Source organism: Sorex fumeus, unplaced genomic scaffold (genome assembly GCF_029834395.1).
Source record: "Sorex fumeus unplaced genomic scaffold, SorFum_2.1 ptg000033l, whole genome shotgun sequence".
NCBI lineage: Eukaryota > Metazoa > Chordata > Mammalia > Eulipotyphla > Soricidae > Sorex > Sorex fumeus.
Genome location: NW_026606090.1, coordinates 10,762,436 through 10,782,112, shown reverse-complemented (window position 1 = coordinate 10,782,112; position 19,677 = coordinate 10,762,436).

The following is a 19,677-nucleotide window of genomic DNA, read 5'->3' as shown; positions in this document are numbered from 1 at the left end:
ACCCTAGGGGGCATGGGCTAGTGATGCGCAACCAAGTCGAGAGGGCCTAGGGAGAAGAGTCATGGGACTGGACAGGGACCAAGAATTGGAAACATAATGCTGGTCCCTGAAGTCACAGAATAGGACAGGGACCAGAATTGGAAACATATTGCCACTTTCTAGAAAAAGACTGTTATATAACCAAACCCTATATAAGTTGCTTGAAATCAGAGTCAGGGTCCTTGTCAAACTCCAGTGCATTGAATGAGACTCGTGCCCTAGCTCAAGCTAGCAATAAAATGGCCTTGCATTTGCAGCCTTGTGTCTGCTCTGGTCAATGCGTGAGCGAAACTCCCTTCCCATGGCACAACATATGGGGGCTCATCCTCCTGGATTTTGGCTCAGGTTGTGACCCCCAATCGTGATGTGGCCTTCACGCTTCTTGCTAATTAGCACTTTGGGGACTCTCGGAGTCTCCAAGGGGTAGATTGCCACAGAAGGAGCCGCTGAGTTAGATCGTCCTGGAAGGAGTCGCTGAGTGAAGTTCGTCTTGGGGTGAGGTGGCTGAGGTAGGTTGGTTGGTGAGACTGACCATTGAGTGCCCTACAGGAGGGGTTGGAGGAAGGGCCCGAGTACAGCGGACTAGCATAGGACCTAGGCGGATCCCCTGAAGAAGTTGCTGGTTGGGCTGTGTTGAAGACGTCCTCACAGCCCCCCACCCAGGAATGCCAGAATGGTGGATGCCATTCGGTAGGCTTGGTCACAGAGGGTCCAGCTGAACTGTGAGCAGGTATGGTCCACTGAGGACTAGCGAGATATCTGTCTTCTTCGTGGCGTATTTGAATGACTGCATATGTCTTGAGTATGTGTCTCCATTCTGTTTTCAGACCATTAATCACTCACTTCATTCGCAGGAACATGGGCCAGGAAGAGACAACACCCCTGTCTCTTTTTACCTATCATTTCTCAAAATTTAAAAGCAGACCTTGTAATCTGTCCTTGCAGGTTAGGTTAGACAGAGTAACCTTAAAACATTTCTGTTCTGCATAATTGGCTTGTTCTGCAGCATTCAACATTGGCTGACCAGCTCAAGGGACTTTTAGTCTGGGGACCGTTCTAAAAAGCTAAAGGTATAAGTTTCTTCCCAGGACCAGGAGGACATCCGGGACAGATCCCTTACATCCTGATCTGGCAGGAACTGGTTGATAGACCCCTGCCTGGTTAAAAACAAGTGTGTTGGGTTTTTTCCCCTGATCTACGCGGGACGGGAACCGAGCCCACCTTCCAGCAACAAAGCTGAAGGTCTCCGCGAACTCTCTCCCCTTCCATTCAGGTACAGCCTGCCCCCAAGGCGTGGGACTTTCTCTGGGCATGCGCAACTAGCTGGATCTCATAGGACAGCCGGTTTTTTCCCCTGATCTGCGCGGGACGGGAACCGAGCCCACCTCCCAGCAACAAAGCTGAAGGTCTCCGCGAACTCTCTCCCCTTCCATTCAGGTACAGCCTGCCCACAAGGCCTGGGACTTTCTCTGGGCATGTGCAGCTAGCTCGATCTCATAGGACAGCCGGTTTTTTCCCCTGATCTGCGCGGGACCAGCACTGGGACCCTTTCCAGAGCCGCAGCCACTAACGCCGCCGCGAAATATTCTCCCACTACATATGCCCTAGGAACCATAAGCTACCTTCTTAGATGGAATCTTCTCTATTTTAGCTCAGCCACTAGAAACTCAGTAGCCAATAACTCATAAGCCTATCTCAACTCACACTGCATATCAAGCAGAATAGTAACAGTGACCGTGAAGGATTAAACCACACTTCTCAAAATGGTAAAGCAATGCAAAAGCCCACCAAACTTTTTTATTGAAGAGGCTAGCCCAGAAGACATCAACAGTACTGTAGTGTTAGACAAACTCTCTGACAAGGAATTCAGAAGGGAGCTACTTAGGATGCTTAGGGATCTAAAAGAAACAATGGAAAGCAATGCCAATAAAAGACAAGAGGATTTGAAGGCAGAAATGAGGAAAATGCAATCGGAAATGTCAGACCTGAAAAACCTGGTAGGTGAATTGAAAAACTTAGTGGAAGGCCTCAGAAGCAGAGTAACAGCCGCTGAGAACAGAATCAGTGAGCTCGAAGATGAAGTTCAGAGACTCTCCAGGAAAGAGCAGAAAATGGAAAAGAGACTCACTATTCGGGAACAGATGGCAAGAGAAGATCGTGATGAAGCCAAGAGGGCTAACGTAAGAATTACTGGAGTCCCAGAGGGACAGGAAGAAAACCTTGATGAAGAAGAAACTGTCAAAGACATCATTGCTACAACGTTTCCAGAGCTGAAGAAAACTTGTGACCACATTCAGGAGGCCCGAAGGGTACCAGCTAGAAGAAATCCGAATAAAAATACCCCAAGACACATCCTGATCAAAATGACCAAAACCTTAGACAGAGACAAAATTCTGAAAGCAGCAAGATCGAAGAAAGAAATCTCTTACAAAGGAGCATCCTTAAAATTCACAGCTGATTTTTCTGATGAAACCCTCATGGCCCGAAAACAGTGGTGGGACATAGTGAAAAAACTCAATGAAATCAATGCCTCTCCAAAAATAATTTACCCAGCGAGACTCTCATTCATAATAGAAGGAACAACACACAGTTTCAGAGACAAACAACAGCTCAGGAACTTCATAGACTCAACACCATGGTTACAAGAACAACTAAATGGGCTACTTTAAGGCAAGAAAGGCCCCTCAAATACACCAAATTTCAACAGAACAATGGGACAAAATCCCATAACAATAATCTCTCTCAATGTCAATGGGCTAAACGCACCAATTAAAAGACATTGAGTGGCAGGATGGATTAGAAAATTGAACCCAACATTCTGCTGCCTGCAAGAAACACATCTCAATAGTCAAAGCAAACACAGACTCAGAGTCAAAGGATGGAAAACAATCCTACAGACAAACAGCTCCCATAAAAAAGCTGGGGTGGACATCCTAATATCAGACCACATCGATTTCAGAGTGAAGAAGGTTATAAGAGACAGTGAAGGCCATTTCTTATTGATCAAAGGATCTGTACAACAGGAAGAACTTACAATAATAAATGTATATTCACCTAATGAGAGACCAGCAAAGTACTTAAAACAACTACTCATAGATTTGGAAAAAGACATCAATAGCAACACAATACTAGTGGGAGACTTCAACACCGCTTGGTCACCTCTTGATAGATCAACCAGACTCAAGCTTAGCAAGGACATACTTCATCTGAGGGAAACAATGGAAGAAAGGGACTTAGTTGATATATACAGGACACTTCATCCACAAAAAGCTGAATACACATTCTTCTCAAGCGTACATGGAACATTCTCCAAGATAGACCACATGCTGAGCCACAAAACATGCCTCAATAAAATTAAGAAGATAGAGATTGTATCAACAATCTTCTCAGACCATAATGCGCTGAAATTAGAAGTAAATCACACACAAAAACAGAAAACTAAATCAAACACCTGGAAATTAAACAGTGCGCTATTGAACAACGAGTGGCTTAGACAGGAAATCAAAGAGGAAATCAAAAGATTCCTAGAAACGAATGAAAATGAGAACACGAGTTACCAAAACATATGGGACACAGCAAAAGCTGTGTTAAGAGGAAAGTTTATAGCTCTACAAGCATTCCTCAGGAAGGAGGAGCGAGCATACATAAGTAACCTAACCTCACAGTTTAAGAGCTTAGAGAAGGACCAAAAAAAGGAGCACAATCCGAACAGGAGAAAGGAAATAATAAAACTCAGAGCAGAGATTAATGAGATGGAAACCCAAAAAACAATCTGAAAGATCAATGAAACCAAGAGCTGGTTCTTTGAGAAAATTAACAAGATCGATAAGCCTCTAGCAAAACTCACAAAGAAAGGGAGAGAGAAAACCCTAATAAACCGAATCAGAAACGAAAAGGGGGTCATTACAACAGAAACTACAGAAATTCAAAGGATCCTCAGGGAATACTTTGAGAAGCTTTATGCCACAGAACATCAAAACCTCGAGGAAATGGATAAATTCCTAGACTCCTACAGACTCCCAAGGCTGAACCAAGAAGACCTGGAATACCTGAACAGACATATCACCATCAAGGAAATTGAAATGGTAATAAAAAGTCTCCCCAAGCACAAAAGTCCTGGCCCGGATGGATTCACTAGTGAATTCTTCCAAATCTTTAAAGAAGACTTACTCCCAATGCTCTTTAAGCTTTTCCACGAAATTGAAATGTCAAAAACACTTCTGAACAGTTTCTACGAAGCAAATATCACACTGATACCAAAAGCAGACAGAGATACCACAAAGAAAGAGAATTACAGACCGATATCCCTGATGAACACAGATGCAAAGATCCTCAACAAAAGATTAGCAAATAGAATCCAACGACTCATCAAAAAGATTATACACCATGCCCAAGTAGGATTCATCCCAGGGATGCAAGGATGGTTCAACATTCGGAAATCAATCAACATAATCCATCATTTTCATTTCATTTCATCATCCTGTTATTCGTCGATTGCCTCGAGCAGGCCCCAGTAACGTCTCTTTCATCCTAGCCCTGAGATTATATTCAAGGCTATTTAGGAGAATGAGACCCATCATTGTTACTAGTATTTGGCATACTTAGTAAGCCACGGGGAGTTTGCCAGACTCTGCCCTGTGGGCAGGCTACATTCGATAGCCTGCAAGTTTGTCCAAAGTAGGAATGAGACAATAAGATGTCATAAAAAAAAGTTCTGATAAGATGTCGCGCGGCCGCGAATGCGCCCCAACCAGGGCTCTGGCAGCCGAAGACCTCCAGGACCAGCCACCACCATGCTGAGACCACTCTCCGCACACATGAAGGTACTGGCCGCGAATGCGCCCCGCCCAGGGCTCTGGCAGCCGAAGACCTCCAGGACCAGCCACCACCATGCTGAGACCACTCTCCGCACACATGAAGGTACTGGCAGAGGGACAAAGCCACGCGGGTTCCGGGGCCGAGACCTCCAAGCCTACTCGAATTGGAGTCGAGCATCTTCCACCCATATCCTCCAAATTCCAGTAGGCGGGGGTCACACCCACCACCTGGCCCCATGGCGCCGTGTAATCCCATCAGCGGCCAAGACTCAGAGACTATAAAATCCAGATCCCGGAACATAATCCATCATATCAACAAAAGAAAAGATAAAAAGCATATGATTATATCAATAGATGCAGAGAAAGCATTTGACAAGATCCAGCACCCCTTTATGATGAAAACCCTAGCCAAAATGGGCATAGAGGGGACTTTCCTCAACATAATTAAAGCCATCTACCACAAGCCTACAGCAAGCATCATTCTCAATGGGGAAAAACTGAGAGCCTTCCCTCTAAGATCAGGGACGAGACAAGGATGCCCACTATCTCCACTGCTGTTCAATATAGTACTGGAAGTACTTGCAATAGCGATTAGGCAAGAAAAAGATATTAAGGGCATTCAGGTAGGAAAGGAAGAAATCAAGCTCTCACTATTCACAGATGATATGATACTATACTTAGAGAACCCAATAACCTCCACCAAAAAACTCCTAGAAACAATAGACTCGTATAGTAAAGTTGCAGGCTATAAAATCAATACGCAAAAGTCCATGGCTTTCCTATACACAAACAGTGAGAGAGAAGAAAGCGACATGAAAAAAACAATCCCGTTCACAATTGTGCCCCAGAAAATCAAGTACCTAGGAATCAGCTTAACTAGGGAAGTAAAGGACCTGTACAAAGAAAACTATAAAACGCTACTTCAGGAAATAAAAGAGGACATGAAGAAATGGAAAGATATCCCCTGTTCATGGGTCGGGAGACTTAACATTGTCAAAATGGCAATACTACCGAAAGCATTGTATAAATTCAATGCAATCCCTATAAGGATACCCATGACATTCTTCAAAGAAATGGAGCAAACACTCCTGAAATTTATATGGAACAATAAGCCCCAGCGAATAGCTAAAGCAATTCTTGGGAACAAGAAAATGGGAGGAATCAACCTCTCTAACTTCAAACTGTACTACAAAGCAGTAATAATCAAAACAGCATGGTACTGGAACAAAGGCAGAACTGCAGACCAGTGGAAGAGGGTTGAATACACTGACATCTCCCCTCAATCATCTGATCATCTAATGTTTGATAAAGGTGCAAGTAATGTGAAATGGAGTAAGGAAAGCTTCTTTAACAAAGTGTGCTGGCAGAACTGGATGGCTACATGCAAAAAAGTGGGCTCAGAACTCTGCCTAACACCATGTACAAAAGTAAGATCAAAATGGATTAAAGACCTCAACATCAGACCAGAAACCATAAGGTACATTGAAGACAAAGTTCACAAAACCCTCCATGACATTGAAGCTAATGTTATCTTCAAAGATGCCACGCCACTGGCCGAGCAAGTGAAAACAGAGATAGATAAATGGGACTATCTTAAACTAAGAAGCTTCTGCACCTCCAAAGAAACAGTGACCAAAATACAAAGACAGTCTACAGAATGGGAAAGGATATTCGCCGAATACACATCTGACAAGGGGTTGATATCAAGGATATACAAAATACTGGTTGAACTCCACAAGAAGAAAACAGCCAACCCCATCAAAAAATGGGGCAAGGAAATGAACAGAAACTTTCTCAAAGAAGAAACCCAAATGGCAAAAAAGCACATGAGAAAATGCTCTACATCATTAATCATCAGGGAGATGCAGATCAAAACCACAATGAGATACCATCTCACACCTCAGAGTCTGGCCCACATCCAAAAGAACAAAAGCAACCGATGCTGGCGCGGATGTGGCGAGAAAGGGACACTCCTTCACTGTTGGTGGGAATGTCTACTGGTTCAGCCCTTCTGGAAAACAGTATGGATGATGCTCAAAAAATTAGAAATTGAGCTCCCATTTGACCCAGCAATACCACTCCTGGGAATATATCCCAGAGAGGTAAAAATGTATAGTCGAAGTGACATCTGCACTTGTTTGTTCATTGCAGCACTCTTTACAATAGCCAGAAACTGGAAGAAACCTGAATGCCCAAGAACAGATGACTGGTTAAAGAAACTTTGGTACATCTACACAATGGAGTACTATGTAGCTCTTAGAAAAGATGAAGTCATGAAATTTACATACAAGTGGTACAACATGGAAAGTATCATGCTAAGCGAAATGAGTCAGAAAGAGAGGGATAGACATAGAAAGATTGCATTCATCTGGGGAATATAAAGTAACAAAATATGAGATTAATACCCAAGAATAACTGAGATCAGCACCAGGAGGATTACTCCATAGCTTAGAGGCCAGCCAGGCATTCTAGGGGAAAGGGCAGCTCAGATAGAGAAGGGAGCACCAAATAAAGGATGTTTAAAGGATCCTCCCAGGAGGGAAGATGCATGTTGAAAATAGACTATGGACTGAATATGTTTGCCACTCAAAGCCTCTTTTGCAGACCACAACACTCAAAAGGAGAGAGAGAACACAAGGGATCGCCCTGCCACAGAGGTAGGGTGGGATGGGAGGGATGGGGGTGGGAGGGATATTATCTATGGTGGTGGAAAATGGGCACTGGTGGAGGGATGGGTATTTGATCATTGTATAATCTAAACCCAAGCACAAAAAATTGTAAATCTACAACTGTAACTCATGGTGTTTAAAAAAAATTCGAATTTCAAAATCACGTGGCCCTACTGAAGCCACGTGACATCATGTTATTCATAACCAGAAATAGAACACAAATTGTCTACTGTTGCCTTTTCAGCAGATCTGAGTGTTGGGGTAAAATCTCAAATAATAATAGTGGGTTTGGTGTCAAAATATTGAATGTGATAAAAGTAGAGAGAGAGAGTAATATGGAAATCACCTGCCCCACAGGTAGGGGGAGGGTGTGGGATGGGGGTATACTGGGGTTTTTGGTAATGGAGAATGGGCACTGGTGAAGGTATGGGTGTTTCACTGTATGACCGAGACTTAGACCCAAAAGCTTTGTAACTGCTCTCACGATGATTCAATAAATAAAATTATTAAAAAAATGGATAACTTTAAATAAATAAATAAAAAATAAAAATTAAAAAGAAAACAAGTGTGTTGCAAAATAGTGAGGAGATAAAAATTACGTTAACTCTCATGCTCATGAACATTGACCGTTCAAATGCTGTCTTTGTCTTATACTGCTATTTAAGGTTTGGTGAGTACCAATGGCCTCTTTTTGTGTCTGAAAGCATGTTTGAATTGTGAAATTCTTAAAGTGTCTGGTGTAAAATTGTTATAATTTGCGATAATTAAGAATTTTTAAAACTAAGTCAAAGAAGGACTGTAAGTTCTTTCTTGAAGAGTCAGATCGATTGATCATCTGTGAATATGTGCGCATGTGCATGTGCTATTTGTAGTCAGTCAATTGTCTGTCTGCGTAAATCAGAAATAGAAATCCTTAAACTTGGGCAAGAAGCATCACCACAAGAGCTCAGAGTAATATGCAACCCAGCAATATAAAAGGTTTTCGGTGTTTTTTTTTGGAAAGAGGAATTGAAATACTCCATCGAATTTCTTACTGGAAAAACATTAATGGCTACTAACCGTTGAAATTGTTTTTGAGCTTTGGAATCTATACTGTCTAGAAAAGAGCTTTAGAACTAGAGTCTGAAACGAAAGTGAAATCAGAGGTCAGAGAATGCAATGCTTCATCTTACAAGCCTTTGCGAATCTTAATGAAAAATTAGGCTGTTTTTAAAAACAACAGAGGTACAGAAGCCATTAAAACACAGCTATCTCATGTTTTTTTTAATAAACATTGGAAGCTCAAGTGTTTTCTTATGCTGCTATATATATAAACATATATAAACATGTTTATATGCTATATATATATATATATATGTTTGCATCTGCACTAGATTGTTAGAATGGGAGTTGAAATTATTGTGGTACCTAAAAACAGGTTTAAAGAGTAATGGTTTGGTTGAAAACATGAGTTTCTAGAGTTATATCATTGGTTGCAAAACTTACCCTACCAGTGTTTCAATTGATCACTGAAAGTTTTGGTAAGTAAAAATTCTAGAGCTACTTAGTGAAAAGATATAATGGGATAATCTCAGATGTCAGCCCAATAGTCTGAAGTCACAGCATTGTGTCTTTGTAAAAGTTTTAAAGATACAACTTTTTTTGCTGAAGTTTCAGACCAGCTTCATATCCAAGCAGCAGAAAACAGCTCCCTTTGGCCTTGGTGGTCTTGCAGCTGAACAGAGGCAGCTGCCGCCCCCTCAACTCCCGTTCCTTTCTCAGCTGAGGCAAATGAGGGCTGAGAATGGAGACGATCAGTGTTATGCTACTACAGTCTTTTAGTTAGGAAGTTAATATTTAAGTGTTAAAGGTTTTGAATGCATTTTCAATAGAGTAAAAAAGGTAAAGGCCCTCCCGTTGATCGTCGATTTGCTCGAGTGGGCCCAGTAACATCTCCATTGGAGACTTTGTTGTTACTGTGTCTGGCATATCGAATACTCTCGGTAGCTTGCCGGGCTCTCCGAGAGGGGCGGAGGAATTGAACGCGGGTCAGCCATGTTGGCCGCTTGTAAGGCGAACGCCCTACCCGCTGTGCTATCGCTCCAGCCCTTCAATAGAGTATAGCCAGGAAACAAAATATGTATTTGTCGTATAGAGGAATTTAAAGTTTAAAGTATTCTGGTTCTTCCTCTTCGTCTCCCAAGCTGTACTGATCTCTCCGCCACTGAGGTCAGTTTATCCGCCTGTACTCAAACCCGGGACTTGGATCTCTCCCTGCAAGTCCCCCAGGCGTCCTCTCGGACGCTGTGAGAAAAGCAGCTTTGACCAGAAGTTGTGATGGTCTTCTCCCCCACCCAGTCTTTACTCCCCCCATCCCACACACACCAGGTACCCGCAGGGGCGTGGCCTTTTCAGAAGTGGACATGGCCCAATTTTCAGCAGGTAGCTGCAGGTAGTTTAGCCATACCAACAAACCAAGTCCCCATACCTACACACCACCATAAAGAAACAACGCAAATCCCCAACACATGGGGAGGACAACGAAAGAATCCAGAAGTCTCTGTAGATATTGCTTACCTAAGGGACCTCTCTGACAAAGAATTCAGATATGAAGTCATAAAGATGATCAATCAACTCAATGAAACAGACAGATATCCAGTAATATGACAGAAAAAATAGACAAATTACCAGAAGAAATGAGAGCAGAAATGTCATGAATAAAAGATTCCGTAGATGAAATGAAAAACTCAGTCTCTGCCCTCACCAGTAGAATGACCGCAGCTGAACAGAGAATCAGTGAGCTGGATGATCAGCTGCACCAAAGCCAACAAGCAACAACAGTGGCAAGGGACCTCAAAATAGCTCTACAGAGAATCAGAGTCCTAGGAGATGACTCTAAGAGGAACAACATTAGAATCATTGGACTACCAGAAGCTCAGGGAAACAATCCCAGTAAAAAAAAAAACACGGTGAAACAAATCATTGATGAAAAATTCCCAGAGCTCCACAATGCAGCCATTCAGGTTCAAGGAGCCCGAAGGGTGCCAGCTAAAAGAGACCCTAACAAAAACACTCCAAGACATATCATAGTTAGAATCACCGATGCTGCCGATAAAGATACAATACTGCAAGCAGCAAGGTCAACGAAGGAAATCACATACAAAGGAGCACCCCTTAGATTCACAACAGACCTATCAGAGAAAACCCGCCAAGCCCGAAGGTAATGAGGGATATAGTGAAAAAACTCACTGAAATGAATGCTTCAGCAAAATACTCTATCCAACTACACTCTAACTCAAACTCGAAGGAATGGTACACTATTTTCTAGATAAACAGCAGCACAGGAACTTCATAGACTCAAAGATGTCATGGTCACGGTTCTTCCATTGTTCATCGATTTGCTCAAGCGGGCCCAGTAACGTCTTCATCATGAAGCTTGTTGTTACTGTGTTTGGCATATCGAATACGTCACGGGTAGCTTGCCAGGCTCTTCCTTGCAGGCGAGATACTCTCGGTAGCTTGCCCGGCTTTCTGAAAGGGGTGGAGGAATCCAACTCCGGTCGGCCATGTTGGCTGCTTGTAAGGCAAACGCCCTACCGCTGTGCTATCGCTCAAAACCAAACCTAAAAGAAGGGCTAAAGGGGCTACTCTAAGACAAGACAAACCGTACAAGCACAACAGACCCTTACAGAAAGATGACACAAAACCCCATAACAATAATCTCTCTCAATGTCAAAGGTCTAAATTCACCAATTAAGAGACACAGAGTGGCAAAATGGATTCAGAGACAGAATCCAACATTCTGCTGCCTACAAGAAACTCATCTCAACAGTCAGAGCAAACACAGACTCAAAGTGAAAGGATGGAAAACAATCCTGCAAGCAAACAGCTCCCTCAAAAAAGCTGGAGTGGCCATACTAGTACACGACAACATTAATTTCATGTTGAAAAAGATTAGAAGGAACAGCAAAGGCTATTCTCTCTTCATCAAGGGATACGTACAACAGGAAGAAATCAAGCTCTTACATGTATATGCACCTAGTGCGGGAACAGCTAAATACTTAAAACAACTGCTAACAGATCTTAAGGAGGACATTGCTAGCAACACAATAGTACTTGGAGACTTCAACATCGCCTTATCACCTCTGGATACATCAACAAGAACAAAACTCTGCAAGGAAACATTGGCTTTGAATGAAGAAATAGAAGAGAAAGGGCTTACAGAGCTATACAGGGCTGTACACCCCCCCGCCCCAAATACACATTCTTCTCCATTCCACAAGGAATATTTTCCAAAATAAACCATGTGCTAGGCCACAAAACATACATGAATAGAATCGGGAAGATAGAAATAGTATCAACAATCTTTTCAGACCATGATGCATTGAGAATAGAAGTGAATCACACACAGACACGGAGAACCAAATCAAATACCTGGAAGTAAAACAACTCAATGCTGAACAACGAGTGGATCAGGAAGGAAGTCAATGCCGAAATCAAAAGATACTCGGAAACAAATGAGAATGAAGATACAAGCTACCAGAATTTATGGGATGAAGCGAAAGCCGTATTAAGGGGTAAATTTAGAGCTCTGCAAGCATTTCTCAGGACAGAAGAAAGGATGCACATAAACAACTTGACTACAAAGCTCAAGATCTTAGAAAAGGATCAACAGAAGGAGCCCAAATCAGGCAGAAGGAAAGAGATCATAAAACTTAGAGCAGAAATCAACGACATGGAAACCAAAAAAACGATCCGAAGGATCAATGAAACCAAGAGCTGGTTCTTCGAGAAAATAAATAAGATAGATAAACCATTAGCAAAACTCACAAAGAAAGAGAGAGTGAACCCTAATAAACTGAATCAGAAATGAGAAGGGAGATATCATAACAGAAACTAAAGAAATTCTAAAGATCATCAGAGACGACTTTGAAAGTCTGTATGCCGTGAAACAAGAGAACCTAGAAGAAATAGATAAATTCCTGGATTCCTATAATTTCCCAAGGCTGAATCAAGAAGATCTAGAGTACCTGAATAGACCTATTAACATTAAGGAAATATAAACTGTAATCAAAAGTCTTTCCAAAAACAAAATCCCAGGTTCAGATGGATTCACTAGCGAATTTTTCCAAACATTTAAAGAGGACCTATTGCCAGTTCTTCTCAAGATTTTCCAGGAAACTGAAAAAAAAACCCAGAAACTCTCCCAAACAGTTTCTATGCAGCCCATATCTCTCTAATACCAAAAGGCAACAAAGACACGTCAAGAAAAGAAAACCACAGGCCTATATCCCTGATGAACACAAACGCGAAGATTCTCAACAAAATACTAGCAAATAGAATTCAACAACTCATCAAAAAGATCATACACCATGACCAAGTGGAATTCATCCCGGGGATGCATGGATGGTTTAACATTCGGAAATCAATCAACTTAGTCCATCATATCAACAAAAGAAAAAATAAAAATCATATGATCATATCAATAGATGCAGAGAAAGCATTTGACAAGATCCAGCACCCCTTTATGATGAAAACCCTCGCCAAAATGGGGATAGAGGGGACTTTCCTCAATATAGATAAAGCTATCACCCAAGCCTACAGCAAACATCATCCTCAATGGGGAAAAACTGAGAGCCATCCCCCTAAGATCAGGGATGAGATAAGGATGCCCACTCTCTCTGCTACTGTTCAGTATAGTACTGGAAGTACTTGAAATAGCAATTAGGCAAGAAAGAGATATTAAGGGGATCCAGGTAGGAAAGGAAGAAATCAAACTCTCACTATTCGCAGATGATATGATACTATACTTAGAGAACCCTAAAACCTCTACCAAGAAACTCCTACAAACAATAGACTTATATAGCAAAGGTGCAGGCTATAAAATCAATACCCAAACGTCCATGGCTTTCCTATACGCAAATAGTGATAGAGAAGAAAGTGACATGAAGAAAACAATCCCGTTCACAATTGTGCCACAGAAAATCAAGAACCTAGGAATCAACTTAACTAAGGAAGTAAAGGACCTGTACAGAGAAAACTACAAAACGCTACTTCAGGAAACAAAAGAGGACACGAGGAAATGGAAAAATATCCCCTGTTCATGGATTGGGAGAATTAACATTGTCAAAATGGCAATACTTCCCAAAGCACTGAACAAATTCAGTGAGATCCCTATTACAATACCCATGACATCCTTCAAAGAAATGAAGCAAACACTCCTGTAAATTATATGGAACAGTAAGCCCCCATGAATAGCTAAGGCAATTCTTGGGGAAAAGTAAATGGGAGGAATCAACCTCCCGAACTTCAAACTCTACTACAAGGCAGTAATAATTAAAACATATGGTACTGGATCAAAGTCAGAGCTGTAGACCAGTGGAACAGGGTTGAATATACTGACATATCCCCTCAAGCATATGATCATATAATCTTCGATAAGGGAGCAAGAAAAGTGAAGTGGAGCAAGGAAAGCCTCTTTAACAAATTGTGCTGGCAAAACTGGATGGCTACATGCCAAAAAGTGGGCTCAGATCTCTACCTAATGCCAGGTACAAAAATAAGATCAAAATGGATTAAAGACCTCAACATCAGACCGGAGTCCATAAGGTACATTGAAGACAAAGTTGGCAAAACCCTCCATGACATTGAAGCTAATGGTATCTTCAAAGATGCCATGCCACTGGACCAAGCAAGTGATAAGAAAGATAGACAAATGGGATTATCTTAAACCAAGATACTTCTGCACCTCCAAAGAAACAGTGACCAAAATACAAAGACAATCTACAGAATGGGAAAGGATATTCGCCGAATACACATCCGACAAGGGGTTGATATTGAGGATTTACAAAGCACTGGTTGAACTCCACAAGAAGAAAACATCCAACCTCATAAATAAATGGGACGACGAAATGAACAGAAACTTTCTCAAAGAAGAAATCCGAATCCCTAAAAGGCACATAAGAAAATGCTCTACATCATTAATCATCAGGGAGATGCAGAACAAAACAACAATGAGATATCCTTTCACACCACAGGGACTGACCCACATCCAAAAGAACAAAAGCAATCGTTGCTGGCGTGGATGTGGTGAGAAAGGGACCCTCCTTCACTGCTGGTGGGAATGCCGACTGCTTCAGCCCTTATGGAAAACAGTATGGACGATTCTCAAAACATTAGAAACCGAGCTCCCAATTGCCCCAGCAATACCACTCCTGGGAATATATTCCAGAGAGGCAAAAAAGTATAGTCAAAGTGACATCTGCACTTATTTGTTCATTGCAGCCTCTTTAAAATAGCCAGAAACTGGAAAAAACCTGAGTGCCTGAGAACAGATGACTGATTAAAGAAACTTTGGTACATCTACACAGTGGAGTACTATGTAGCTGTTAGAAAAGATGAAGTCATGAAATTTACATACAAGTGGTACTACATGGAAAGTATCATGTTAAGCGAAATGAGTCAGAAAGAGAGGGATAGACATAGAAAGATTACATTTATCTGGGGAACATAAAGTAACAAAATAGGAGACTAACACTCAAGAGTGGCCGAGTGTGGAGAGGAACCTCTCCCGGGAACATGCGGGCACGGAGCTTGGGGCCAGAGGAAGGGACATCGTAAGAGCAATGGGTAAAGAAGGAGGGGGGCTGGGTCAGTGTCTTGGAGTTTTGCTCCATGGCATGGAGGCCAGCCACATATTCTAGGGGAAAAGGGAGCTCAGATAGAGAAAGGAGCACCAAATAAAGGGTGTTGGGAGGATCCTCCCAGGATAGAAGAAGCATGCTGAAAGTAGACTATAGACCAAACACGATTGCCACTCAATGCCTCTTTAGCAAACCACAGCACCCAAAAGGAGAGAGAGAACAAAAGAGAATACCTTGCCAAAGAGGCAGGGGGGATGGTGGAGATGGGGGGTGGGAGGGATTCTAGGATCCATAGGGTGGAAAATGGGCACTGGTGGACCGATGGGTACTCAATCATTGTATAATTGAAATCCAAGCACAAAAATTTGTAAGTCTAAAACTGTACCTCATGGTGTTCCACTAATAAAAATTTTTAAAAAAAAGACTGAAACTCAACAGGCCTAAGTCTCGGTCTCCCCCATCAGAAATTCCTGACTTCTCAGAAAACCGTATCACCCTGGGCAGGTACACCGCCTCATGGCAGCAGCTTATCAGAGTAGGGGGCACGGGCCGTGGTGCCCAACCAATTAGAGAGGGCCTAGGGAGTAGAGTCATGGAACCAGACAGGGACCAAGAATTGGAAACATAATGCTGGGCTCTGAAGTCACGGGATAGGACAGGGACCAAAATTGGAAACATATTGCCAGTTCCTAGAAAAAAGGCTGTTTTATAACCAAAACCTTTATAAGCTGCCTGGAATTCAGAGTCAGGGTCCTTGTCAAGACTCCACTGCATTGGATGAGACTCGGATTCTAGTTCGAGCCAGCAATAAAGGGGCCTTGCATTTGCAGCCTCTGATCTGACCTAGTCAATGTGCAAGCGAAACTCCCTTCCTGGGACATAGCAGTCTGTGAAAGCCCCCACTAAGCGGCCTGTTCCAGTGAAATGGCATTCATCAGCTTCACTGCTGGGCAGTGAGAGAAATGAATCAACACTGGAGGGAGAGTGAGAAACGCCTCTGGGTAAAGGCGCCCAAGGGCCAGGGCCGTTCCTACCCCCACACCAGGCCCTAACTGCCCTCCCTGCCCGTCACATCCTATTCCTCCTGCCTACCCAATTCCCTGGCACCAGCGTGTCCCGTACACCTCCTCAAACACGTCCTCCAACTGGCTCCCAGACCTGTCCCCAAGGTGACCGTTCCTGCCACTCATGGTGGACCCAGGACACAGCGTCTCCACACTCGCAGCTGGACTGCGGGGCCACACGTCCCACACCGTGCCCTGGACATCCCTCTCCACACATGCCTCCTGGGGCTCTTCCAGTTCTCACAGCCACTCATTCAAACCCAGAAACCTATGGCTGCCCAGAAGTTCTGGACATTCCCTTCTCTGCACCACACACCAGCCTAGTTGACACGCTTCCCTCTGCACACAGCACACAGCTCCGTCAACCCTGACTGTTCCCCATGGCCCCGATCTTCCCCCACCATCACGGGTGTGCCATCTCCATGGAGGCCCTGGACTGCCCTCTTGGAGATACTAGCCCGGCCCCCTTCATTCTTTACCCATTGCTCTTACGACGTCCCTTCCTCTGGCCCCGAGCTCCGTGCCCGCATGTTCCCAGGAGAGGTTCCTCTCCACACTGCGCTGCCTGTGGATATTCTCCACACAACGTGGCCTGCTGCTGTGACCACACTTGCACCCCATCACAGGCACACCCACAGCTCCATGCCCAGTACTGGGAGTGACCGGGGAGAGGGAAGGGCGGCAGGGTCAACATGCTGTGCACCAAACTCAGCTGAGTCCTAAGACCCTCCAGATGTGCTCAATGAAACGTGCATCCCAGATTCAGAGACATTCCTGTGTCAGAGCTTTGCGGTTTGAGGCAAGTCCAACAGCGCTTAGTGTTATCCAGGCTCCCACCTGTCACATATGTGGCCCAGCCCTAAGATGATGCCCTGCCCCTGCTTTCCTGTCTCCAGGAATGAGAGACCATTCTCCGTGACAGAGAGTTGTGTGCTCAGGTTATCTGAAATACTGCCATCCAAGTTGGTGATCAGTATTTCAGATGAGGGTCACTTGCAAGTAACTCCGGATAATTTGATTAAAATGATATTCCCAAAGAAGAATAGAAAGAGCTATGCTTGGAATATCACATTTCACTCAAATGAGAGAAAGAATCCGGAGTTCTGACATCCGTCGACGATCAAGAATCAGGGACGCTGTCTCATTTGCCAAGGTGTCGAAAATCAGATGGGCTGGTCACGTAATGAGATTTAAAGACGACCGCTGGACTAGAGCTGTTACCGACTGGATTCCACGGGATGTCAAAAGACCACGTGGCCGCCCACCTACCAGATGGTCAGACTTCTTCATCAAGATCATGAACGATCGGTTTGAGGCCCTTCAAGTTCCCGGAGTGAACAGATGCCATTGGGCTACACTAGCACGCGACAGGGACAAATGGAGACGTTACTGGCGCCCGCTCGAGCAAATCGACGACTAACGGGAAGTTAAGTGATTAAGTGATTAAGTGATATTTCAGGGGGTATGGTGCCACCAGCAGGTCAATCTGTACCTGAGACGAGTGCATAAGGAGTCTGATGGCGCCTTCAGACTTCCAGATACCCCAAAATTGCTGCTGTGCCTTTGGCAAGACCCCAAAATCTTGTTTATCAAGTTTACCACGAAAGTAAAATGCCAAAAGTAGTATGTGGGAGACACACCCACAAAACACCTCCGGCTCAGCTATATAATTGGAGGCATGTCCTCTCTGGTTCCTGATCAAACTGCTTAATTGCCATGATCCCAGAGACTCAGAAACAAATCTCAAAGTCCAACGGCTTTTGGCAGAAATGGTCTAATGCCTGCAGTGGTTTGCAGGCTCTGAGTGACCCCAGGTGGGAATAGGTTTCGTGCCTTGGCCTGTTCCCCTGGCGGCTCGGTGGCTACCACCCTCCACAGGCCACTGGACAGTCAGTTTTGGGCCCGCAGTGATGAGAAACGTGGGGCCCCACGGGATGGAGGTGGAGCTTACCCTTTCCTCCCCATCCCAACCAGACCCCGGGTCACCGTCCACGAACAGCCTCTCTGGCTCCTGATCAAGCTACTTAACGACCATGATCCCAGAGACTCAGGAATAAATCTTGAAACTCAGTATATTATGGCAGAAATCCTTCAGATTTAATTGTTAAAATTTCAGAATTTCAAAATCACGCGGCCACTACTGCAGCCACAGGACATCATATATTATTTATAACCAGCAATAGAAAACAAATTTTCTACTGTTGCCTTTTCAGCAGATCAGAGTGTTGGGGTAAAATCCCAAATAATAATGGTGGGTCTGGTATGAAAATATTGAATGCAATCAAAGGAGAGAGAGTAATGTGGGAATCATCTGCCCCACATGTAGAGGGAGGGTGTGAGATGAGGGTATATTGGAGTTTTGGTGGGTGGAAAATGGGCACTGGTGAAGGTACGGGTGTTTCATTGAATGACCGAGACTTAAATCCAAAAGCTTTGTAACTGCTCTCATGGTGATCCAATAAATAAAATTATAAAAAATGGAAATAAAATAAAATAATATTCCAGGGGACAGAGAGACAGCATAGCAGTACGGCACTTGCTTTACACCAGCTGGCCCAGGTTTGAATCCCGGTATAGCATATGGTTGCCTGAGCACACGCAGAAATGATTCCTGGATGTTGGTCGCCAACCCCAACCTGCACAGGCTCTGCCAGACCAAACATCCCTATCTCCAGTTGATGACTACACAACACAGAACCAGACTTGACATTTTGCTTAGCGATTCTAACCCAGAAGTTTTGGTTCAAAAATCAGCCTTCCATGCTCAGCGCCTGAAAGAGCCAGGGGTTGTCATACCTTCAGGTGCCTGCCCCTGGAAATCTCTGGCCCTTCAACACACAAACAAAAAATGATGGAACTGAGGCTCTTTGCGTTTTTTTTAAATCTTGGGACCAGAGCGATAATACTGCTTGCATGGTGATTTCCTTTCACACAACCGCCCTGGTTCGATGCCCACCACCTCCTGTGTCCCTCTGGCCCCCAGCACGATGTAGAGGGAAAGTTCTTCCAGCTGACACACTGGCCAGTAAGGCACCGAGGGAACTGTGGGTCTAGCCCCAGGAAGACTTCACCAGGTTATGTGTTGGCCAAGCAGCTTTTGCACATCCTGAGCCCTTCAGGGTCCCGATGTCACCAGCTTCTCTCCTTCCTCTCTAGACCGAGGATGCCCTCAGCCACCTCTGCCACTTCTCGTGCCTATGGAAGCAGCAGCCATGAGTGGAAAATGTCTCGGAATCTCCCCTGGAAGTGTCCTCTAGACTCTTTCGTAGGTCTCTGTTTGTTAATAATAATAATTTCTAAATGCTTACATAACACAGGTTCTCTTGGTTTCACTTGAGGAGTGTGGGATGTGGCTTTTGGCTGGAGAGGAACTGCGAAGCGGTCAGTAGAATCTGCTGCTTTTGCTGGTGTACTCCTGAGCCTGACTCGTTGTGGCCTCTAGCGTGTAAAAGTGGAACAGAGCTAT